At 41.9% G+C, this 23,960-nt stretch overlaps 1 long non-coding RNA gene across 2 annotated transcripts in view; it reads right to left on the reverse strand.

The window, feature by feature from the left end:
- Positions 1 to 23,960, reverse strand: part of LOC116448248 — a 93,537-nt gene that overhangs the window by 52,328 nt on the left and 17,249 nt on the right. For both annotated transcript variants that reach the window (XR_004241854.1, XR_004241853.1), the window contains 2 exons: positions 20,575 to 21,001; positions 2,946 to 3,071 (listed from right to left, as the gene is read on the reverse strand). This is a non-coding gene — a long non-coding RNA (uncharacterized LOC116448248). The remainder of the gene's footprint in view (positions 1 to 2,945; positions 3,072 to 20,574; positions 21,002 to 23,960) is intronic.

Raw genomic sequence — 23,960 nt, forward strand, 5'->3', positions numbered from 1 at the left:
AGACTGCAAACATGACTTCAGCAAGGTAAGATCAATTTACAGACACTAAGAAAGCGTTCAAAAATTAATGCAACTAATCTCCTGGTTTCACCTGACAGGAGGTAAATTATTGATCTTTGCAATATGAAAGCACCAAAAAGAACAAACTCAGAACTGCACACTTTCATGTGCACCCTTGCCTCCTCTTGTCAAACTTAAAACAATCATATCCAAAGGGCTGCAGGGACATTTGAGAAACACATGTTCTTCCTGTACAATTTAATCATGGCACGAGCAAAAGGCAGATGCTCCAAGAAGCTTGTGGTTGTGTAAACAAGAAAGAGCATCACCTGAACCCATGGCACGAGACGATGCTCACAGAAAGACATGCAGGGAGACTGGCAGTTTAGGCTTTTGGAGTCTTTCCTTAATCTTTAATATGCAATTGAGGATGTACAGCTCTACAGCTAAAGCCTGGTACAGGCACTGATACATCACCCATGCTTCTCACTCAAGGGACAAGCCTGCTTTATTAATCAAACCTCGTTTTTCCCCATTTTCCCCCCTCTCCTGGCAACTCCCTACACTGCAACATAAAGCAGAGCTCCTACAAAGGCACTGCAGAGGCTGACTACAGGAGTGAAAGCCTCCTGCACAGCAGCTTCCCCCTCACGCCTGCCTGCTTTCTTCCACATACCACCACAGAAATGTGGCATGAGAATTTCCATCCCCAATAGGCAATATATAAGAGAAGAACGCAAAACAACCCTACTAATAGTCCCCAATATTTTCCCGACTTCTTCACTGTCTTCATTGTGGAAAAAGGAGCAATTCCTCCAGGACAAGGCATTGTTCCCTGACCCTAAACACACAGCATTACATCAGGCTACACAAAGTCCCAGGATGCAGGTTAATGTCTGTTGGTATTAGCTAAAAAATTATTTTGTTATTCTTATATATCTCTTCCATTCTGTATACCATGTGCACTGATTCATTATATGGATGTAACAGATTGACTGGTCTGAACCCAGGAAAGGTTTTCATTGAAGATACTGAAAGTAAATTTTTCTTTTTTTCATTTTTTCTCTTTTTTAAGCCTGAAAATTCCAGGTTATGCTTAACTTTTTTGTCTAACACAGCACCATGGCTTTCCAATGTATTTCAGTAGGAGTTTTACAGCTTCCACCAGGTACATCGCATTCTTCACAATGCCTTTAACAATAGGAGGAGTGTTCCCAAACGTTGTATCAAAAACAATTTGTATCAAATTTCAGCTGTATTTAGTACGGCATATTCAACTGCATCTCCCAAAAATTATCCTGCTCTCTTCTGGAAAGGTATAAGCTTTTGTCCCTACCCTGTAAGGAGAAACATTATCCTGCATGTTCAGGCTTTGAGAAGAGTTTGAGCACAGGATGATGGAGAACGCCAGTGTATTGCTATGACATGATCTTTTTTTCAAAATGCACTCAAGAGTGAATTTTGCCTTCTACCAAAACGTGGCACATCACAGAGCACAGACACAATTTCATGGGCAAACCATACTTTTAAGAACTTGGCTTAATATTTATCCTAAACTTTTTCTGTATTTTCCCTCTCTCTTGTCTCCATCTCAGATGATAAATAATTCCTCTGTCTTTTCCATTGTTTTTATCTCAGAGGTGTTATTGGTATAAGAATAGATCCTTTAGGTCTTTCCAGTTCTACAGATCTGGTATCATTTTCATCAAGTTATTTTTTTCTGCTGTTTTCTGTAGTACTGCTTTCTCCTCCTGCCTTTTCACCTTCCTTTCAAAGACTGGAAACGAGTGAGATGAAACTTAATGGTCCTCTACTTACCCTAGTATTTCTGCTAGCTTTTAACTTGAATATTGATGGTAGTTCACATCTAACCACTACATCATTATTGCCTATTTTGCCTTCAACATGCTCACTTTAACCTGCAAAGATGGTTCTAAAACGAGTTCTGCTCTAAACTTCCTTAGTAATGTCATGTTAGTAAAATTCCTCTTTAAAAAAAAATCCTCCTTGTTTTAGGAGAATTTATAGCAACATTCTTCATTATTATTCTGTTAGCTCATCTCTTAGCAAAAATTTTGCTGCAGCCCCACTGGAAAAACTAATACATTTTATTTATTTTTTAATTTATATTGCATGTATGTATTTCCAGGAGGAATACATTAGACTACCAATTTTTTTATTCTTCTCTTGTTTTGCAGCATACCAAGTTCTTCCCCTTTAAGCTTACATAAAGTTCTCTTTCTTCTTTAATCTTGATTGTGTTTCTTGATCATATCCCCTATTCTTGGTATTAACACAATCCTTCCCACCTCAATCCTCCTTTACCCTCTGCTTCTTGCTCCTGTAGCAGCATTCACTCCTGTGAACTAGAGAGATGGAAGCAGATGAAAGACTTCTGTTTTCTTCTTTTTCTCTTATTATTTTATCAGAAGCTTATCATTTTCTCTGAAAATTGAGGTGTCACAGAGTACTGTCAAAGGCTATGAGTAGTTTATCACATTTTCCCCTCAATGCATTACAATTCACTTGCATGGTGTCTACTTTTAGCACTTCTTAAATATTATTTTCTATGCCCTTAACAACATCCTGAAATGACAGCAGCATCTTCAGCAGACAATTACCTCAGCACCCAACAGTCTGCACTCTGTGCAACTCTGTATCAGTGATACCCTGTGTTGTACATTTCAGCCATCGGGCACTTCACCACAGAAGCAGCAGAAAGAGTCTCTTGCACCAGATCATTCAAATCACTGCATTCCCACCACTGATGCTGTAAGTGCAGCTTCAGTGCACTGCACTCTGCTGCAAGCACAGGGTGGGAAAATGCACCTCATCCATGTGCCCAGCAGGGATTTGTTGATTGCTGTTTGTAGCAGAAAGCTGTGATTTGTTCAGCACTCAACCACAAATTAGCATGGTCACAGCACAGGCAAACTCTTGCTTACCTAGAGGTGTTGCTTGCACCCTTTGTGAAAGGGAAGTGGCTCCACATATGCCATTGTCCTGCTGCCTCCCGAGTACTATTTAGGCAACTACTCATTTTAGCCAAGAGTCTCTGTTGGCAAGAACCACTAAGGAAAGAATTAACAATAAGATCATATGATTATACACAGTGATTAAGAGTTGATATTAAATCTTCAGTAGCATTAGAATCACTGTAGCTTTCACAGTAGCTTCTATAATACACATATACATGCTGGTTACCACAAGACGTTTCTGAACAGTACCTCCATCTAATGCACAAAAGTTTGATATACATTTTCTGCTAGTCTTAGTAAGGTAATTTAACCTGTAAAAGCCAGAACTTGTGTTCTAGGAATTATATGAAAGCAAGTAACCAAATTGTATCTGGAAAATAATTTAGCACTGAAAGATTTCATAACTGTTTTCTAGCATCCATAAGAGATATTAAACAAATAGATTCCCAGGGGAAGGCTCTCCTCATGCTTCCATTAGTTCCAGAGAACTAATGTTCCAGCTCTGAGTTCCAGAGAAATCAGACAAATTAATTTTGGTGTCAGTGCAAAGGGTTTGGCTTCAGAGGCTTTCTATGAGCAGGTTTTGCTCACTGCACCACTAATGAGCAGTAGAAAATTAATAAATGCATATGTGCAGTTAGGCAAAAGAGTTTCCTTTAGTGCCTTCTGCATGGTAAAATAAAACTCATTGTTTGCTAATCAAGTACTCAAGGTAAATCTTTTGTGGTGGATGGGGTGTTACTGTGAACAGGGAAGAACAGACCTGGCAGCTGCATGTGGGGAGATGGCACATCCTGGCAGGGGCTGGAGTCACTAACTGCAGAGCTCCATCTGATAGAAACCCTAACGGGATGTCTTTAAAACCTTCACACAGAAAGGCAAGTAGGTAATACGTGTAGCTTTGCTTATGCACATTTCAAGGGTTTGCACCACCAATTTGTAGCACACAGGTTTTGCTACACACAAACACTACTGTGTGTCTGTTTAATGGTAGGAATATCCATATGAAAGCAGGTCAACCAGCAGTAGGAGCACAGCTTGATGAATTACAGAAGGTTTTGTGGCATCTTTTTAATTTGCTTTTTTATTTCTAAAGAACTTTCTGGTGTGACAAGTACAAGCCAACTATTAACTATTAAACAAAAGGGAGAATATTTTGGTTAACAGTCTTTTACTCTCTTTTTGAATGTCAGCACATGTCCCCCTGGCAGATTCCATAAATTCAAGAGCTACCAGATGGTTGTGTAACAGCAATGCCCAAAATACACTCTAGAAATTAAAGAATCACAACAGAAGACAATGAGTGAGTCGCTAAGAGACACGAACAACATCTACTCTCAGTCATCACTTCCACTAGGTGGACAAGCAATTTAAAACAGTGCCAGGAATGGCACAGCTTCCACCTAGAAGAGAGTGGAGCACAGCCTGCCCTGGTGTGATGCAACACTACACATAGCAGCGCACTGCAGATACAGCTTGGAATGTACATATTTTAGAAGTATTGATTTTAAAATCAAGGTAGTGGAAACGAATAGAAAATGACAAGAATAATTTTCTTGCAGCATTTGCCTCTGGGAATGATTTATCTCCACACACAATGCTCATTTGAGTTTTGAAACTTCAACACAGGATTTTTCTTTTTTTTTTTTAACTAGGCATTTTACATATCCCCTCTTCCAAATCTATACTCAGTTTTTATGTGGGGTTTTTTATGGGGTTTGGGGATTTCTTTTGCTATATTCAGTAACTTTACCACTTAAAAGCAGTGTTACAAGAAGTGTCCTCAGCTACAGGTGTGCGATTCAGTCATCAGGGATATGTAGATACCAAATTATTCACAGATTCAATTTTCCCCCATCTAGTTAGTAGCTGCTCTACAGAATCTTGCCTGACAATGGTATTTTTATGAAAACTTAACTCCCATCGACAAGACGTCATTGATTTAGGAAGTGCGGTCTAAGTGAATATTTATATTCTGAATTTCTGAGAAAAGAAAATGTTACCCAGGAAAAATGTATATGCTCACACAAAGCATTCTCTGCAAGAGGGCAGCAGAACACGACTTCAGTCAGACAGCGCAGCTTTTACATAAAAGAATTTCAGAGGTGCAAACAGCAGGGCACTGAGTGCTAAAAGAGGCAAGGATTTGGGACTGGTGTCTGTGAATAGGACAGTGCTACAAGCTGAAGCCTTCACGGTGCAGAAGCACATGTTTACAAGAGGATTTCAGGCCTGTAAACAGCAGGGCTTTAAGCAAGCGGAGAAGAGTTCATGTTCCTGAGAAGGGAATGCAGCACAAAATGTCCTGCTTCTTCACAGAGAGTCACCCTGCTTGCAGCTGTCTAAAATTAGAGACACAGCCATTGTTCCAATGGATAATCAGGTCTAAGAGCTTTTTCAGGGCATCTCTTGACAGCATGAGGGTTGGTACAATTCAGCATGTCAGTTTAGCTGCACTGAAAATCTGAAAAGGCCAAATTACAGTTTCATTTTTTTCTGTATTGCATTACAAAGATACCAACAATATCAACAGGATAAATTTGATGATGAGATTAAAAACATGTTAATGCCTTTTAATGGGATCAGTCATGTTCTGAAAAAAATATGAAACTATATCAGGAGGGAGTCAGGGGAGTATTTGAGAACAGCTTTAATGTGAGTGCAAAATTTGGTGCCCATGAAAGATTTCTTGATGAGTTTTTTTAATTCACTTTAATCTCCACATAGTAGAGTCTGGAAGTCCATTAAGGAAAAAACTTCCAGTTTTGAAATTAGAAGGCACCTCAGTAATTAATGTTCCTTCATCAGTGTCTGAGAGGCAATTTATAGTAGTCCCACATTTCTGAAGAAACAATGCTGATAGAGCAACATCAGAAATGAGCACACTGAGGTAGAGCCCCTGATAATGGCAGGTACCTGCTGAAGTCCTGAATTGTGCCCAGCACCACTACACAGCAAAGTTTCACTTTGCCTGAATTCACCAGAAACGGCTCTGCCTCCACTTTGCTATCCAAGACACTGTCTCCAGAAAGAAAAATGGATGATCACAGAAGAGACCTCAGCAAAGTGGTTGCAAACTAAAGAAAAAATACTGTGCAACCTAGGCTCAACAAATAACAAAGAGTGAAAATAGTAGTCACTAAGCATGCCTCATAATCCAAAAAGTAATCATTAAGTATTAGAAATTATTCAAGAGCTTCCTATATTTAATTACGTAAGGTCTTCCTACAAAAATCCATGCCTTTGCAGTCCAAATTTGAATATGATATGAACAAAACATTCTAGTAATGCATCAACTAGCCAAAAAAATTATATTAACAAGTAATTGCAAACCAGAGCCATTTTTGTGCTCTATAGGAGTAATTTTTCTCTTCTCAGCACATGAGGTCTGCTGTCCATGTTATCATGAACACAGAGGTTCAAAGTTTCACAAATTTTGGTTCAAAGTTCGAGTAAGCATATCCTGTTCTGTATTATTTCAGATGATCATAACATTCAGATTGTATTATTTTCAAAATTCACTGACTGTCCCCTCCACATCAAGGGACCTCAGAGGACTCCATAATTAAGACAACAATTTAAATAGAAATTTTCTAAGTGCCCCTATCCCTCTGTAAATATATGAATATGATTTTTTACCTCTATGACAAGGTTAATTCTTCCACACTGACTTCTAGACTTGCGATTTGACTGTGAACTGACATTTTGATAAGGAATCTACACCATACTTAACTGTGTACACCACTCTCCAGCACATGTTCACATGTCCTACAGGTAGCAGAGCCTGGTGCACCAACACATTCCAGCTCAGCTGTCTGAATATACTGACTCAGCTGCACTGCAGCCACCCTACTCTTACTTGCAGTTACCATCTCTAAAAGAAGTCTGACTGCTACTAACTAATGCCATGGGAGATGCTGCAGCACTTTCTCCCTCTACTTCAAACAACAGGAATAAGCCCAAGGAAGCTGCCTAGTCAAACAGCAATGCAGCTGGCAGCAAATGCAGTTCTCTGAACAGCAGCACCAGGGCAGTGCAGCTCCTTAGCCCTGCAGTGCAGCTGGCTGCACCCCCCTATCTGCACACTGCTGCCCACCAGCGCTCCCGGTCCTGAGCAGCACACGCAGTGCTCCAGGAGCCATCCTGCCAAAAGCACAGTCTGTCCTATTCCTTCCTTTCTACACCATCACAAAATGCCTGTGCATGTCTGAGGAATAGACAACAACCCCTGCAAGTCCCTGGGTGGGGAGGAGATGTTATTCTATGGTCCCAGCTCTCCATCTTGCAGCTGCTTCAAATTACTGTCTTTTAGGTCATCTCCTTCAGTTCTACCAAACACAGCCTATGCCATTTTTTATAGCCTGTGCTCCTTCTTTCCCCAGCACCATTCCCTATCCTGGCTACAACTGTACCAGTCTGGTTTTCTGCATCATTTTGATGCCATATTTCTTTCCAACTATCTTGGATGATACCTTCTTACTGCTTAGGACTGCTCCAGCCTGATGAAGGCAAACAGGATTATTCAAGATAATTAACATTTCTATAGGGCACTGACAATTGCACACAGATTTGAAATCCAGGATACAAAAGAGCAACATCAATTACAATGCTAGGAGGATTCTCATTCATTACCATGTTTACTTGCAAACACAAAATTAGTGATGCCTGGATTAAGATTAGAAACAACATAAACTGCTATCACAAAAAAAAAAAAATCCTTTCAAGTGTATTTCACACAGAGCACATGCAGTACCTCTTAAAATATGAAAAATGATAATATCAATGACACTCTAATGGAGCACATCTTTTTCTCTAAGAGTAGAAATACAGAGAGAGAGAAAAGAGAAAATGGCTTATGATAATTTATTTAGATTTCTTGCTAGTAATATACATTTTAAAAGAAGAGCCATAACAAGCTGTAAACCACAGTATAACAGTTAAATTAAACTGCAAATTTCAACTTCATAACTCTGAATTTTTTAAAAAAAAAAGTCAAAATGGGTCACAACGAGTTTTTCTTGTTTAATAAAACTGGGTTTGAATTATAAAATTGTTAGAAGTCAGTTTAAAAGATAATTTTGCCATATGCCAGAGGTCATGAGAAGAAGCTAGTATATGAAAGACATCAAAGTTGTACTTTAGCCCTACAAAGACAGCACTTTTCCTGGTCAAAAACCTGAAGGTAATTATAAGTAAGAAAAAAACCCTAGCAATAATTAGCAGCATTTAGTAAGTCAGAAACAACAAACAGGAGCCAAGTGAATTCTTTAAATGGAATTCAACCATCTCTGGCATCACAACCACCCAACTCAGAGTCCCTGGGAAGACCCACTCATTCACTCTGATACAGATTTCATGACCCAGACAAATTCCTGACTGCTGCAGACTCCTGTCCTGTCTGTCCTGGCTTCACCTACAACCAAGGCTGAAAACAAATACATCCATTTTTATCTTTCATACAGAGTAATCTGAATACCTTCAAAGTCTTTCTTCACTTACAAAGTTGATCCAAGGTACAAGGGCTGTAAGATACAGCTCTTTTGAGGACTGGGACCATGATGTCCTTGGGCTTCCAAGACTGAGGGGGAAAAAGAAGCCAAACCAAAATCAAAACCAACAAGCCATTATTTTTTTCTCAGGCCTGTTTTTTTGTCTCTGAGGATGGAAACCTGTTTGTCTCCTACTCTAAAAGCCTATGCAAAACCAAAAACACTGAGTCTCCAGCCTTTGCTAGGGGTCATTGACTTTCCTGTATTCATGATGTGAGTAATAATTCCTACTTTACTATGTTACACCAAACATCACAGAAGTGTGACTGACACAGTGAAGTCAATAAATACAAGGAAAGCTGTGAAGGGTCTCTGCACATAAAATAGACTGGTATATCAGGCTAACCAGGACCTTCCCAGAGCCTCTAGAGAGGGTTTGCCAAGGCTGCCCCAAATGGTGGTCCCCCAAATGCTGGTGACACAACTGCAAAAAACTTTGAGAGGTATTGTCTTTACAGTATGATCTTAAAGTACTTTCTCTCCTCATTTTGGGACAGCTAAAATGGAAGAGTAACAAAAGCCATACACCAGACTCATTTTTGAAAACAAAGTGAAATAAACAACCTAATATTTTGATTCCAGACTTACATTTAGACCATAACAATTTTTAAGTGAATACTAACGGAAATGAACTGAGTTCTTTCTCACCTCTTCTTGTTTACAGTCTCATAAACTGGGATACCACACTACCAGTGTCACACAGGATGTCATTTTTTCTCTTGGCAAGTAAACACATGTGAAAGAAAAGGCATTGCGTTTATAATGATAACAACAGAACTTGCTAACATAGTTTTTACCAGGTTCCAAAGGGACAGCTTCAGGTTTCTGATGTACAGTCCAATGTCTTTTAGATCCACGTATATTTTTCCACCCTGCTGAGCACAGTTTAAAATGCAGAAGCAGCATAATTCAATATTAGACTATTTCACAGTACTACGTGAGTTCAAAACAGAAAAAATAACATTAAAAGCAGTGAAATCAATCAAATGAATTATCTGAAAATAAAATTAGAGCATAAAACAACAGTAGGCCCAGGAATAGACAGGCTGTCTCCTCTTTTACTCTTGGGACATATTTCTTTTAGTATGGCTTCAGTCACTCACCCTGACATTTCCTTGGACTCCCCAGAGCCCCTTGCAAGGCTGGGTCAGGATTGAGCACTGAAGTTAGAAGATGCTTCTTAGCATTTACTTAGCAGTTAACACAGGAAACAGCCACCATCATAAAGCACAGGGTATCTGTGCATTTTGTGCAAATTTTCTTAATCTTTCATTTAGAATGTAACTAATTTTCAAGTACTTTTCAAATTTTCTTAATCTCAAGACCTTATTCCATGAGAACTTTTATATATTAGCTCTCATCCTTGATTCCCCCAGACTTTAGTCTTTCTCCCCTCCAGCACACTGCCAGTACCAGACTGCTGCTGCTCCTGCTCCTAACTCAGTTCCCTTGATTTGAAATAATTTCTCCCTTTCTCCTCAGATATTATCAGCAATGATTGATGGTCAAAAGCTGCTCTGCTCGTACAGCAACTAGCAGCAGGCAGGGGGAGATAGGGCTGCTGCCGAGGCCCCAGCCTGAGGTTTCACCTGAAACCCAACACCAGGAGCAGTGAAAGCCAGACCTTGAAGACAAGCAGCAATGGACATCTGCTTGCAGATCTCCATTTAAAAGCAAAAGCCCACAGTGCGAATTTGGAGAGCTCTTTTCAGGGCAAAAGGAAAGTTTGGGGGTTTTCCCCCTTCACTAGGGTGCACATCTTGGGTGGGGGGGTGAAGTGTGAATCAGGAATACACCATCATATTTGCAAAATATGATAGCAAAAGAAAGTATGTCACAAAAGGAAAGAAAAATGAGAAAAGGAGTTATGCTTAAAGGCAGCCCTAAAGGGAGCAAACTTCTGGTTTTTGTAAGAGGAATGAAAGGTTATTGCTCCTACATGACAAGAATAACATTTTTTACATTCCCCTTTTCAATAACAACAGCTAAATTCTCACAGGATTCAATGTTTACGCTCACAAAAATCAATTTTTCCCTTTTATTAAAAAATTATGTACAGTAAATTGCTGCTACAACACAATCTACATTGTTTAACATACCCTGCTTTGATTTACTGTTCCATTCATAATCTGCTGATGATTAAGCTTCTCAATAACAATCCACTAGCCTAAGTGATATCAAGTTGTTTGTTTTTAATCTGCTGAAAATCATCCTGTAGACAGATGCATTATTGAAGAATTACATTTTAATTTATTTTCACGCAGTGCCTGTGATGGGCATTTGGATTAACAGAGTACAATAATGCTTCTTTATGCCTGTATCTATTCAAATCAGAAATTACCTGCATACACTGTCTCTGATGGTGGTCAAAAACTGTACAAAGAACTGAGAATAGTGCTTCTTAATATCACACAGCCCTGCTGCTCATCAATGAGTCTTTTTCTGTTCTAATGCTTTTGTCATGTATATGAAAGTCATTATGTAGTTTAGAAAACAGGAGATGAAGTGAAAGAGGAAGATCAGGGACCTGGGATGCATTAATATTCTACCAGCGTCAAAGATATTTCCCTCGAGGGGCTCCTACAGGCCACACTGTTATTACAGTGCCTATCCATTATCTTGTGCTGTACTTGGTATTAAGACAATAATGGAGAGAATAGGATTATGTGCAGATGATAGGAAGTGCGAAGGCAATTCAGCAAGATAGGAAATGAATGGAGACATGATTCTTTCCTCGAAGCTGGGAATGGTTTAGCATAGGGTAAGGGAGAAGATAAATGAAGCAAAATGAAATCTTTACAGGTTAGCTGGGGTAAAATGAGTGTTTACGTAGAATCCGATGAGTTTAACCTTTTTGATACAGAATATCGCAGCATCTTTCTTCAATGCAGCAGTGTATATCCCTTCAGTGGTCTGGTTTGATCTGAAAACTCACTCAACACACATGGGGAAATGACTGTTATTAATTTCATAGAGCAGTCTTATGTAATGGAGAACCATTTAATTCACTCCAATAAAGGAAAAATTCTGAACCCCACTCCAGCTTTCTGTATTTAAACTACAAGCTTGAAAAATTCTGCCCACTAAACAAACAGGCAGAAAATAAATAATTTTTTTTAGAAAGCAATAAAGAATGATCTAGCATAACCAAGTGAAATGCTGATCCCACATTGAAATGCTCACATTCTGCTTTACTATTGGACACCTTTCCATTTCACAAGTAAGAGTCCGTGGCTATTAGCAAGTCACAAAGGCTAATAATTTTAGGAGGCCAGCAATGCATTATGATAGTGATAAACAAAGACAGGACCAGATTGTGTCATTTACAGACATTTCTGTGGCTTATGTCTGTCATATTTTTTTTAATTAGGATAAATCACACACACACAATTTGCAATAACAGCACAATGCCAAAAGAGATCATTTTTGCTCCCTAAAGTACAACTATAATTTTATTCCTTTTAGCAGCACTTGAAGGCTTTCCTTCTGTCAGGTTAAAGCCCAACAAAGCAGATCAGCAGCGCGACCGTGCAAGCGCACGCAGCCGTGGGAGCGCTGAGGCAGCTGAGCCGCTGCCCTGGCTGGGGATGGCGCGCCCGCCACGCAGCGGCTGTCGCAGGGCTGAAATGCCACCTTGCACGCTCCGAGTCAAGCCCAGGGTCCCCATAACACCCTGCCAAGCGATGAAACGTGCCCATACGTTCAGCAGCGCTCCCCACGCAGACAAGACGTGCTGGAATTGCTTTGCCACAGCAGGTCTGGCCCTGCATCGGGCCCATGGCCGCGCCAGCACGGCTCCATGCTGCTCTCTACTGCTGCCTCCCACTCACCGCCTCGCCACACTCGCGCTCCTCCCTTTGTCTCTGGCCCTGCTGTTTGCCCATCACGACTTGAACATTGACTCTCCTCGGCTGGTGCTGCCGACCAAACTGTGTGATGTATTGATCCTGGCTGCCATTCCTGCTCCATACCGGATGGACCTCCCTGGCTCTGCGGCTGTCCCTACCGGTGACTGCCATCTGCCAGCCACCAGCTCCCACACCACTCTGATCCCACAGCAAGGCTTCCCTTGGCTCCCCCACCCTTCTGGGGCCTGATATGGTAAGATTTTTCCTCCCTGGAGAGCCTTCCTCTGTTACTTTGTTGTCAGGCCAAACCCTGAACAGACGAAAACAAGTGTTTATGCCCCAGAAGCAATGCCCGTGTGTGGCAGTGCCTGCACCACATTGGCCACTACTCGGGCAATGGCAGAACTTGCGTTTAAAAAACCCCTGATTTCTGAGCTTTTAGACACGTCCTGTACTACTTCCTAACATATCCTGCAAGGGGGCAAAGCCATCAACAAAGCAATGAGGGAACCAGAATCTTGTGACAGCCCCTGGGTGGGCAGGGGCAGGGTGGCAGGGCTCAGGGAGGAGAGCAAGCTGCCCCAGAGCAAAAATGGAAACTCCAGCAGCCCAGTAAAACCGGAGCACACCTGGTGCAAGGCCCTGTATCCCAGTCCAGCTGGCATTGTGCCTCCCTGCCCCTGTCAGCTGCACTCAGACTCGGCACTGCTCAACCCTCATCGCCCCAGTAGTGCAGGAAGTGGGGCAGGGAGCTGCTGCACAGACCCTAGAGGGAGGAAGAAGTCTGGAAAATACCAATTTTTAATATTGACACACAGATGACTGGTAGCCCAGAGGAACCCCACTAACACCAAACAGCTCAGGTCTCCATAGCAATGAGCTGAGAGAGCAAAACTGCCCAGCTTCAAGCAAGGAAGTCATCTTGTACCAGTGACATTTATTTCACATTTTTGTCTATTTCCCTGGTATCAGTAGGTGTGAAGTTCAGCCCCTCCACACCTGTGTTTCACCCCACAGTTCAGTGGAACCAGCATGAGGTGAAAGCTAAGCATTCTCACTGCAGCTAGGAGTGAGGACAAAGTTTCCCCAGTGCCTTAAATCATCTTTTCTCATCAGCTTTAAGTGACAAGAAGCATTTCTGTGAAAAGTGGGAATCAGCATATTTAGGGAATTAGGAACATACTCGTGAATTTTACACAACAGTCATAAATATGGGGAGATGCGAAACAGCATGAGCAGAGCTAGGTGTCAGGGTTGCCCCTAGCACAGGCAGGTGGGGACTGTGCTGCACTGCCTGGGGCCCTCTACTCACCACCTCACATCAGAGAGCACCACACACTCCAAAGATACTGCTAAAAACCCACAAAGAAAACTGTCTAATGAAGAGTAACAGTCAAAACAATGTTGTGTGGCTGGCCAGTTACTTAAAGAGTGTTTATAACCATGTTTTAATGCTTCTTAACATAATGAACACTTATTTATATAAATGTTTAATTACGTTTTGAATTAACTAAGTATGAATCTAGACTATCCCATAACACATTAGAGCAATGAGAAATCACGATGCATTATCTTGTCACCTTTTAATCTTACGCAATGTTGCTAGCTTTTATAGTAGCAGAAAGAGTTAACAAGAACAGCCAATTTAATTAATCTGCTCTACTTACTTCGTACACTGCCATTTCTTTCTCAGTTAAGTGCAGGCTGACTACACATTTGCACTAGAAATTACAAGTGAGTGAAGCAAATATCTTCATGAGTCATATACTTTACCAATCTCCGTCTTACATCAATATCTCTTATCAGAAGTTAAAGGCAACCAATTGATAAAGTCACTTTCAAAAAAATATAGATGGATTAACCACATTCCAAACTACCAGTTTCAGTCTGAAAAAGTCTGACTGCTTTGAATGACCCAGAAGGTTGCCCTAGCATGAGTTCAGACCCACTCTTAGTTTGCTGCATCATATTTTATTATCTGGTTTAAGAAACAGCTCAGGGATTTTTTACCTGGCAAGGCTGACTAGCTAGAATAGCCTAGAAATAGTAAGGGGAAACCCACTCCTCCAGGTATGCCAACCCAAAGGCTAAGAGCTGTGCAAAGGTTACCACAGAACTTCCCACAAGCAAACTGTGCCCATGAATGCAGATACAGCAGGTTGTCTGTGCCCTGCAATACAGCCAAATGCAAAAACATGTATATAAAGGCAAAGCCACAATTCTTGTAACTGGTGACCTTGGGGACAGCCATGGACATGGCCCTGCTCTATTCCTCTCTGCTCTCATCTCCCTGAAGGTGACACATCAGGGCAAGGGCTGGGCCCCAGCACTGCACAGATTGCCCCCATCCACCCTGTATGCCTTTGGCCTCTCTGGGACACTGCTGGCACTGCCACAATGGGACTCCCACCCCAGCTGGAGTTTGGGTCCCTGTTTCTGAACAGGACTCTTATGTCCCTTCACAGCCTCCCACTAAAATATGGCCAAAGCTTTCAAGTACTTCCCTGATGGGACTTCTGGATCTAGAGGCAGAGCAGGGTCACTCAGACCAGCATCAGGCTGGAAAGCCTGGGAAATCCTGCTTCATTCTTAAGACCAATGCATGTCCAAATTCAGTGCAATGGGGTCAAACAAGTAGTTTAATGTTTAAAACTATAATTCAATGGCTACAATTTCTTGCTATAAGGAAACTCCAGGCTTGAAGAGGTTGTTTTCCTGCTTGCTGCCCCCAAGGAACACAAATGCAGGCTAGACAGTCAAGGTTTATGGAGAGAAGTAATATCTTTTATGAGACCAACTATTAGAGTTGGGGGGAAAATACACAAGCAAAGAAGCCATTCTTTAGGTCTGAAAGAGAGGTTTCAAACTGCAGGAAAAGCATGCTGGAAAGCTATGCTCTGGGTTGAAGTTATTATATGATCAATTAGACATTATGAGAGGAAAGGACAATTAGCACCTCTGGAGAAGCAAATGGCCACAGCACAGGGAGCCATGCCGCAGTCACTCACTCCCATGGGACAGCAATGAGAGAAACAGAGACAGCTGCGCATGAGCAAAAAGTGAAAAGCTAATAGGAAGGGAATGAAAATTACAAAATTATATAAACCAACCCCTTTCTGTTGGGTCCCTGCTTTTTAGTATCTCCTAGAATGGGGAATTTTCATTTGCAGGTTTTGTCTTCAGTTTGTTTTGTTAATATGCTTTGAAAATCAGAATATCATAAAAGGCAGTTTTTCTGAAAAAAATGTTCAGCCTGTGTTAATGATGTTTCTATACCTTCTTGAATGCCTGAGGAATTAATTTTGGTTTATGGGGCTGTCAGAGACTGAAATATTATAGTTTATGACTTAAACATTTTCTTAAAGAACTTTTAAAATTGTACAAAAGCTGCAGAGAAGACTACAGCACCCTGGATGGGGCCCTGACTGAGGCCTTACACCTCTCACTGATGAAGATAAGATAAAGTAACAACTCAGGGCTGGGGACATTCACTGAGCACAGGCTTAACACCTCCAAGGTGGAGGCCGCAGCCCCAGGGCTATCAGCTGCCAGGCTCCCACAGACCTCTTGCACCAAAGGATGGAGGGAGGAGAGGCTTTGGGTATCTGGGAAAAGCCTCTGGTCAGAGGCACAGTGACTGCCCATCCTCCACTGTGCAGAGGAGCCCAGCTGAGGGGTCTTCACCGGGGGGGAGGAAGCTTATCCACAGCAGGAGGGGTGACATGGCCCATCACAGGGGCCCCCCTCAAAGGGATCTCCAGACCCTGCACCAGAAATGATGCAACAGACCCTCAGTGTTGCAAGGGACAGTGTCAAACTGGCCCCTGCAAGGGAGGCACATGGGCATTCCCACCTGGCCCAAAGTGGGTATTAATCCACGAGATTCTGTTGTCGGCGGCGTGTGGCGGCAATGGGGGACCCTCACCAGCAGCAGAGCAGATGGAGGGGAGCGACGAGACGTCGTTGGGACCCTCGGATGGGTGATCTGCTTCCACCTAACCCCTGTCACCTCTCCCTGTTCCCCCACCCCCCACGCACACTTCTTTTTTCCCTTTCTTTCTTTTCTCTTCCCTTCTCTTTGCCTCTTCTACTATTAAATAAAATACGTCAATTTTTTGGCACCAACGTCTAACCTCGTTTGGTTTTAATCTCATTTCTGGGAATATTTTGAACCTTCTAAGTCCTTTCCAGTTTATGCACAGAGGCTTAGCTTTCTTTGCTTTTCTGAGTTTAAACCGGATCATAACAGGGGCTCACTGAATCTCACTCACACCATTTCCACAGATGCATCTGATGCACTGAATAAAGCCTATCACAGTACTGGTACCTACATGAGGGTGTCCATGCCATGCAAAAATAAACTGGACTACAAAAACTCTTACATAGTACCACTACACAGATTGGAATTGTCTGCTTACCACAAAAATATCAAAATAATTAATAGAAAGCTTTTTTTTGTCTTCTTCTTGGCTTAGCTTTCATGGGTTGACTCGATTAAAAAAAATTTACCTATGACCTGCAGATTAGCTTTTCTCCTTTGCCTAATAAATTCAAAATTGCTGTGGATACCATAATAAAGAAGTCCAAAATAACTTTAAGTCCGTCATCCTGTGAATGGAATATGCGTGTCTCATTTTACTCTCCTATGTGGGAGTGTGTCTTGTTTGGTTCAGTCCGGGTCTCCCCTTTGGGTTTCGTGTTATTGTACCATCCCAGTTTATACCCTCCTGGTTTCGTGTTCATATAACCCTGCTTTCTCTATTTGTCTCCTCCCAGACCCCTGCCAATCGCCCCGGCACCCCTCCCAAGCTTCTAGAAAGTTCTGGCAGGGGCGTCGAGTGATTGGTCTTGGGGGGAGGATCCCTCCCTTCCTTTCCCAAGATAGGTTCCCTTGTGTGTCCCTCATCCCGCAGACCCATCCTTCTCTTTCCCTGATTCGATGCCGTTGCCATCCCTCCCCTGTCGCCACCCCCCCATAAAACCCCTGGCAGGCGCACTCAGGGTTGCTCATTGCTGGACACCCCCGGGGGGCGGGGTCTCCTGTTCGGAGACAGAATAAACCTTCCGGATTTCATCCACAATTGAGCCTGCCTCCTTCTTCCACCACCTGCCTCTATTGCCGCGGTCCTGTGGAAGGACCCACGAGCCAGACCTCTGGTCTCCCGGATTCCGGAGGCTGGCCCCCGCAGCCTGCTGCGTCCAGAGCTGACCGGGCAAAGTGGGAATTGCTCCAGAAAGGACGCAGAGGCACTCCTACATTAAAAAGCAGAAATATATTTATACACTCCTTGCCATTTCTAAACAGAAGGCACCCAGAACACCTTTGTGAAAGTGGAATAATCACTAAAGTATTAACTATGACATAACTGCACCTGTCCTGGATACCAGCTTTCTGCATCTCAGCCTCTGGAGGAAGAAAAAAAATGCTTGGAAACTCACAGGGCAGGCAAGAAAATTATTATATTGGATTACAGAAGCTTTACCAAGTCTAACCTAAGGTAAGGATACAACCTTGTTTTGTTTGATCCAGTGGACATTAAATGCCACCTTTCTGCTGACCTCAGTGATTTCCAGCTCAGACCGGCCCCCTCATTAAGACGATTCCAGCATTTCCATGCATGCAGCTGCTATGGGCAGAGCTGTCCATAACAAATGACTGCTACCTGTACCAGCCCCTTTAGCTATCAGATACATTCAAAGAGAATTACAGGCTCCATTTATTAAAACACCTAACAAGGACAACAAAGGTATAACATCGAGACAGAGCATGCTTTAACAGAAATATTTTACCTCTGCTAACCTGCATCTGGTTCACAGATAGAAAATTATTAGTCTGCCACACCTGAACTGACACATGGCTTAATTTCTTCTCAAATTGTAAGAAGAAGGTTGCAATGCTCAGTGAGAGCCATCTCCTTTCACAGCAAGCACCCAGGATACTGGTGGCTCTCAGACCTGCCCAGAGATAGTCATGGCAGTAATACCTCTGTTCTCCACTCTTTTAATCACTTAAGACTCAATCACCCTTGCCCACAAAGACTTGAAAGGGAATGGTATTGGAGATCTAAAATCATGCTCTATTTTGGTTGACATAACTTAACTTCCTCAAAAGACAACATTTTCCTTGGCAGGTGATAAGCACCACCTCCCACGTTCTACTGTAGATGCTGCTAATTAAACCACAGTGAAATTCAGATAATTAGCAACCTTTTTTAAAACAGCAGGTTACTCATTTCAAACCTTTATCCAGACAAAATGGTATCTGAGACATTTTAAAAATCTGCTATTTTCCATGCTTTCAAAATTATTATTCTGTTCTAATAGGAAGAAGAAAAAAAAAAAAACCCACCAAACAATAAAACAGGACAAATCATGCAGGAACCGTAAAGCAAGGCAAGCATTCATCATCAGTGGTAGTATTTTGATTGTTTGATAATGTGAATACTGAAAAGAGTATGTTCGATCTCCCTAGCAGAGACAGTCCCTCAGATGCTAATGATATGGCGTGGTATTTTCATTACATTCTAAAAACAAAACTAGATTTGTAAAACCAAGCCTGTATACCACTGGTGGGTGCTCTTTTTAACTTTTGCAATGTATTACATTATGCACATTTGGTACACAGTGAATTATTATACTTATTAATTATCATACTTACGCACACACGGATGGTGTTTCTGCAAAAGGAGATTTGCTTATATCTAAGATTAATATAAGGATGGCATAATTACCAGGATGGAGGCATGCCTATCCCACAGGAAATAACTGCATATCCATCAAATCCTTCCATTGCTCTACTGGCTGAAACTTCTGCCCACAGACAGGTGGTCAGGGGACTGACCCACCCGGCCTCCTATTCCACAATATTTATACTATTGTTCAAAACAGTGGCCACAGAGAATACACAAAAAAAATCAATTCCCTTTTTTCTCCTTGCTTGCAGTCACAACTGTCTGTCTACACCATGCCATCATTCCCTGCCATGTTCAGCAAGGCTATTGGAAAGGATGCAAGCAGGGTTGCCAAAGCTGCTGTGCTGAGGGACCACAGCTGACCCTTGCTCATTGCACTGCCATTCATTTGGGAACTGGGTTACATGGTTGCAAGTTTTGCCCTCTGCTGCCTACAGCCCTTGAGCACCCCTAGTTACTGTTAGTCAGCTGTTCTACCCCTTTTACACACCCTTAATCACACTTCTCCCTCATCAACCTGGGAGCTCTGCAGGGGTTAACTCTGAAAAATTTTACAGTAAAGGCAGCTTTTATTGTAGTGGCAATTACAGAAAGAGAAAAAGCAATTTAGTCTTTTATGTGGTTCACCGTTTCACTAATGTCATAGACTTTTAGCCAGCTTGTTATGCATTAACTCACAAAAGCATGGTATACAAACACTGCTAAAATAAAAAATAACATAAGACACAGCAAACTAACTCCTCAAACATAGGCTTAATTCCTCAAATACCAATAATGCTTTTATATAACAGCTTTGTTAGTGCCCTCAGCTTCAAGCTGAAGTCACTATAACATGAACTACTCAAACAAGGCTGCAGAAGAAAAAGATTTTTAAAAACCTGCAAAGAATTCCTTGCTCCTCTTGTGGTATAGTGTTCCTATTGCGTTCTGCATCTCCTGACATGTGATGGCAACAGGAACTTAGACAAAAGGCAACATGCTGCAGCAGTAGTAACATCTTCCTACACAGCCCATGCTTCCCCTCTGCTGGCAACAGTGGACATGAAAACAGCAGCCACTCCAGGATTTCTCATGCGGCCACTATGTTTCTGAGTATCAGCCTCCTCTTTCCCAGCTTTGTAGTAGGGAATTTCTTTAGCTTCAGAGAGTAAAACCTTTGACCAAACACCACAGTGTAAACAAAACCATAGCACTAAGTGGCAGATCCAGTCATTTCTTGAACATCTCCAGGAATGGTGATGCCACCACCTGTCTGAGTGGCCCATTACGATGCTCAACCACCCTTCCAGTGAAGAAATTCTTCCTGATGTTAAACCTGAATCTCTCCCGGCACAGCTTGAGGCTATGTTCTTTTATCCTATCGCTGACTGTCTGGGAGAAGAGACTGACCCCACCTGGCTGCATCCTCCTTTGAGGTAGCTGTAGACACCAGTAAGGTCTCCCCTCAGCTTCCTTTGCTCCAGGCTAAACACCCCCAGCTCCCTCAGCCGCTCCTCATATGACTTACGATCGTGCTGATGGCATCTGCTATTCCATTTGACTTGGTGGCCAGTTGACTCAGTTGAGCTGGAGCAAGGACTCTCATTGCCGTGGGATATCCCTGGTGTGTTCTGTTCACTTTTGGGGTGAAATCTGTTCAGAAGAAGACTTTCATAACCTTCAGTTCTGATGACACCATGCAGGATTCCATGTCTCTGGCTCTATCTTGTCCAGTTGACCCTTGCCAACTGTCTGGCATGAAAAATGTCATTCTCTCAAAGAAAACTGTTTCAAGGACTGAAAAAAGCTCTGGTCAGTGTTTCCTCTTCCCTTCCTTCCCATCAGGTATGGGATTGAAGCTCTCCACACAAGATGAGAGGTGTTTCCAGCACTGCTGATTTTACAACCGTCTGAGGCAAAGGTCCTCCAAAGTGTAGTATCCTTTTGTCTTTGGACTGCAAAACAGAGCAGAGGACAGACTGAGATAAGAGTAATCACCTGAGTTATTTTGTAGAGCCTCAGCTCCAAAATTCCTGAATTTGGAATTGTGTCTGAGGAGTCGCTGGCATTTCAGGGCCCAGCACGTAAGCAGATGCCAAGCACTTACACTGAGGCTTTTCAATTATTTCTGGGCAGTGCAAATAGAGTACTACCTTTGTTATCCTTTGGGATCAGAATGTATAGGAACCACTTAATCATGCAGTTCACACTTATCACTTAACATGTTTACACTAAAACCTATATCAGATTAAGGACATGACTACATCACTATGCTTTAAATAAGCTAGTACTAGATATCTGTGTCTGTGGTTTTTCTACAAAAGATCATCCAGGGAAGTTAAGATAAACCAACTAAACCCATGATGATAATGCATGTAAGTCAAAATGCGTTAAATCCCTGTGTGGAGATTCTCACTGAGAGGTAAAGTATTCGACTTTATTGTAAAGAGGATTAAGCTACCATGAACTACAGCCATTTTCCTTTTGAATTAGATCATCCACAGAGGAGCTTAAAGCGCTATAGGCTTGGTGCACTTACTTCACACGTATCCTTAATTTATCTGAATTTTCCTACAAATGGAACAAGCCTTGGTTAACCAAAAGGCTCCTTTACCGAACTTGTGCTGACATTAAACCACATTACCAGTTTACTTGGTTTACAAATGTCCTATAGAATGCAGCTAAAGTTGTTTTACAAACAGAAAAACCAGAGGCACCCTTTTATACTGCAGAGGAAAATGCCAGCAGCAGGTGTGGAACCTGGGACACCTGACAGTATCACCAACTGCAGTGCTCATACTAAGCTGTTACCGATCTTGAAAAGCAAACAAAGAAGCAAAACTTGAGTTCAGTATTACATTCCATCTGGAAATGTCTCCTTAAGCGTGAAAAGACAGACAAACAAGGCATTCTCATGGGACAAAGTTGGGATGGAAGGCATCTTTGTCCTCCTGCCTGAGCTGGGCTGGCACAGCACTGGAATACCCATGTCACTGACCTGAGGTGCCCTGATTTCAGCTGGCAGAGAGTTAATTTTCGTCCACACACATACAGTGCAGTGTTTTGGATTTAGTATGAGAATAACGTTGGTAACACACTGATGTTTTAGTTGTTGCTAAGTAGTGCTTGCTCTAAATGAAGGCTTTTTCAGTTTCCCATGCTCTGCCAGCAAACAGGTGCACAAGAAGCTGGGAGGGAGCAGAGCTGGTAACGCTGACCCAAGCTGGCCAGAGGGATATTCCACACCACAGAAGGTCATGCTCTGTCAATAAACTGGGGGGAGTTGGCCAAGAGCTGCTGACCACTGCTTGGAGATGGGCTGGGCATCGGTCAGACAGCAGTGAACAGTTCTACTGTGCATCACTTGTGTTTCTTGGGGTTTACTCCTCTCTCTTTTTCCTATTATTACTATTTTTTTTTTTTAACTTTATTTCAATTATTAAGCTCTTCTTATCTCCACCCCTGAGGTTTACCTTTTTTCCTGATTCACTTCCCCATCCCACTTGGTACTAAGTGGTACTTACCTGCTGTCTGTAGTTAAGTCTTGACAAGAAGATACATTTTTAGAGGTTAAATCAGATGCACTCTGAAATTTATCCATCCCACGCTCACATATGAAATGCTAACTAATGAGCAAGGAAGAGCAAACACTTTCTCAGTCTGATACTGCTCTGATGTTAGTTCATCTGAATGATAAATTTTACACTTGACTAAAAACGAAATTGATACAATTCACATTGCTGAGTATTGGCATGTAATTGAGATATGGCAAATAATGCAAAGAAAATAAAGCAAAAATACATTAAACAAAGATTCCTCTTGATTGCTAAAAGGTAGTTTGGCTTCAAACATGTCAGTGAACAGAGAGCACTAACTACAGTACAAAAAAAAAGATAACTAATTCTCAAAATACCATCTTTAGCCAGTTTTCTCCACAGCACGTACAGGCATATACCTGCAATAGAGATTTTGTGCTAACCTGTCTATTGCTATTCCTCCCTACGGATCTGAGATGTTAACATTGACAGAGGAAAAGTTTAAAAGAAATCTAACACAGAAAGATGTTGAGCTTCATGTTTTATTATTTGTTAATTCTTGACCTTCCCTGAAAAGAACAAGAAGGAATCTGCCTACCGGAAGAGGCAGTAGCTGCCAGAGGCACTGCTGATCTCATGCCTGCAATCCACATGCCAGTTACAGCAACACATCTGCACACCTGGTGCAGAAGCAGCAGCTCTGCTGCCAGTGGTGCCCCAGGAGAGCTCCAGAAACTGCTCTTGCTTTGACTCCAAGCAGGTTACAATCGTCTCCTCTGTGTATATACAAACAACCAGCATCAAAACTAGGTCTATGTACACTAAGCTGTTCTACCACTTAGATGAAAACTTCACATATTTTCTCTGTGGTGCTCTACATCAGATTAAATAAGAGTCAGATCTGAGAAGAGAGTCTGACAGGAATTCAGTAAAAAAAAATTAAACAAGAAGCAAAAGACTACCTGTTGTTCATTAAATAGAGAGTATGTCAATCTCACACGTACTAGTAAAATGTTTTAAAATTGTTCAATCATCCTCTACAAGAAGAAAGAGAACAATTCTCTTACAGATCTCTCTTTCACCAATGCACAAGCCACCCCAGAAAGAGCACTCCTACAACTCCCATAAATGTAAGGCCCTTCATACTAGCTTATAACACAGACTTTTACTTGCTTCTTTATACCAAAAGTGCTAGAATTACATCTTGCACTACATTATGTTAAATCATTATTATTCACAATTGAAAGATTTATTTAATCTCTAGCTGAAAAATTCCTTGTGCATGGAGTTTAGAGAACACACTGCCATCCTTACACTCCCAGCTCTGTTACCCTGTGCCTCTACCTGAGGTGGCTTAAATCTCCTTCCATGCCCACGG

Source organism: Corvus moneduloides, chromosome 9 (assembly GCF_009650955.1).
Source record: "Corvus moneduloides isolate bCorMon1 chromosome 9, bCorMon1.pri, whole genome shotgun sequence".
Classification (NCBI taxonomy): Eukaryota; Metazoa; Chordata; class Aves; order Passeriformes; family Corvidae; genus Corvus; species Corvus moneduloides.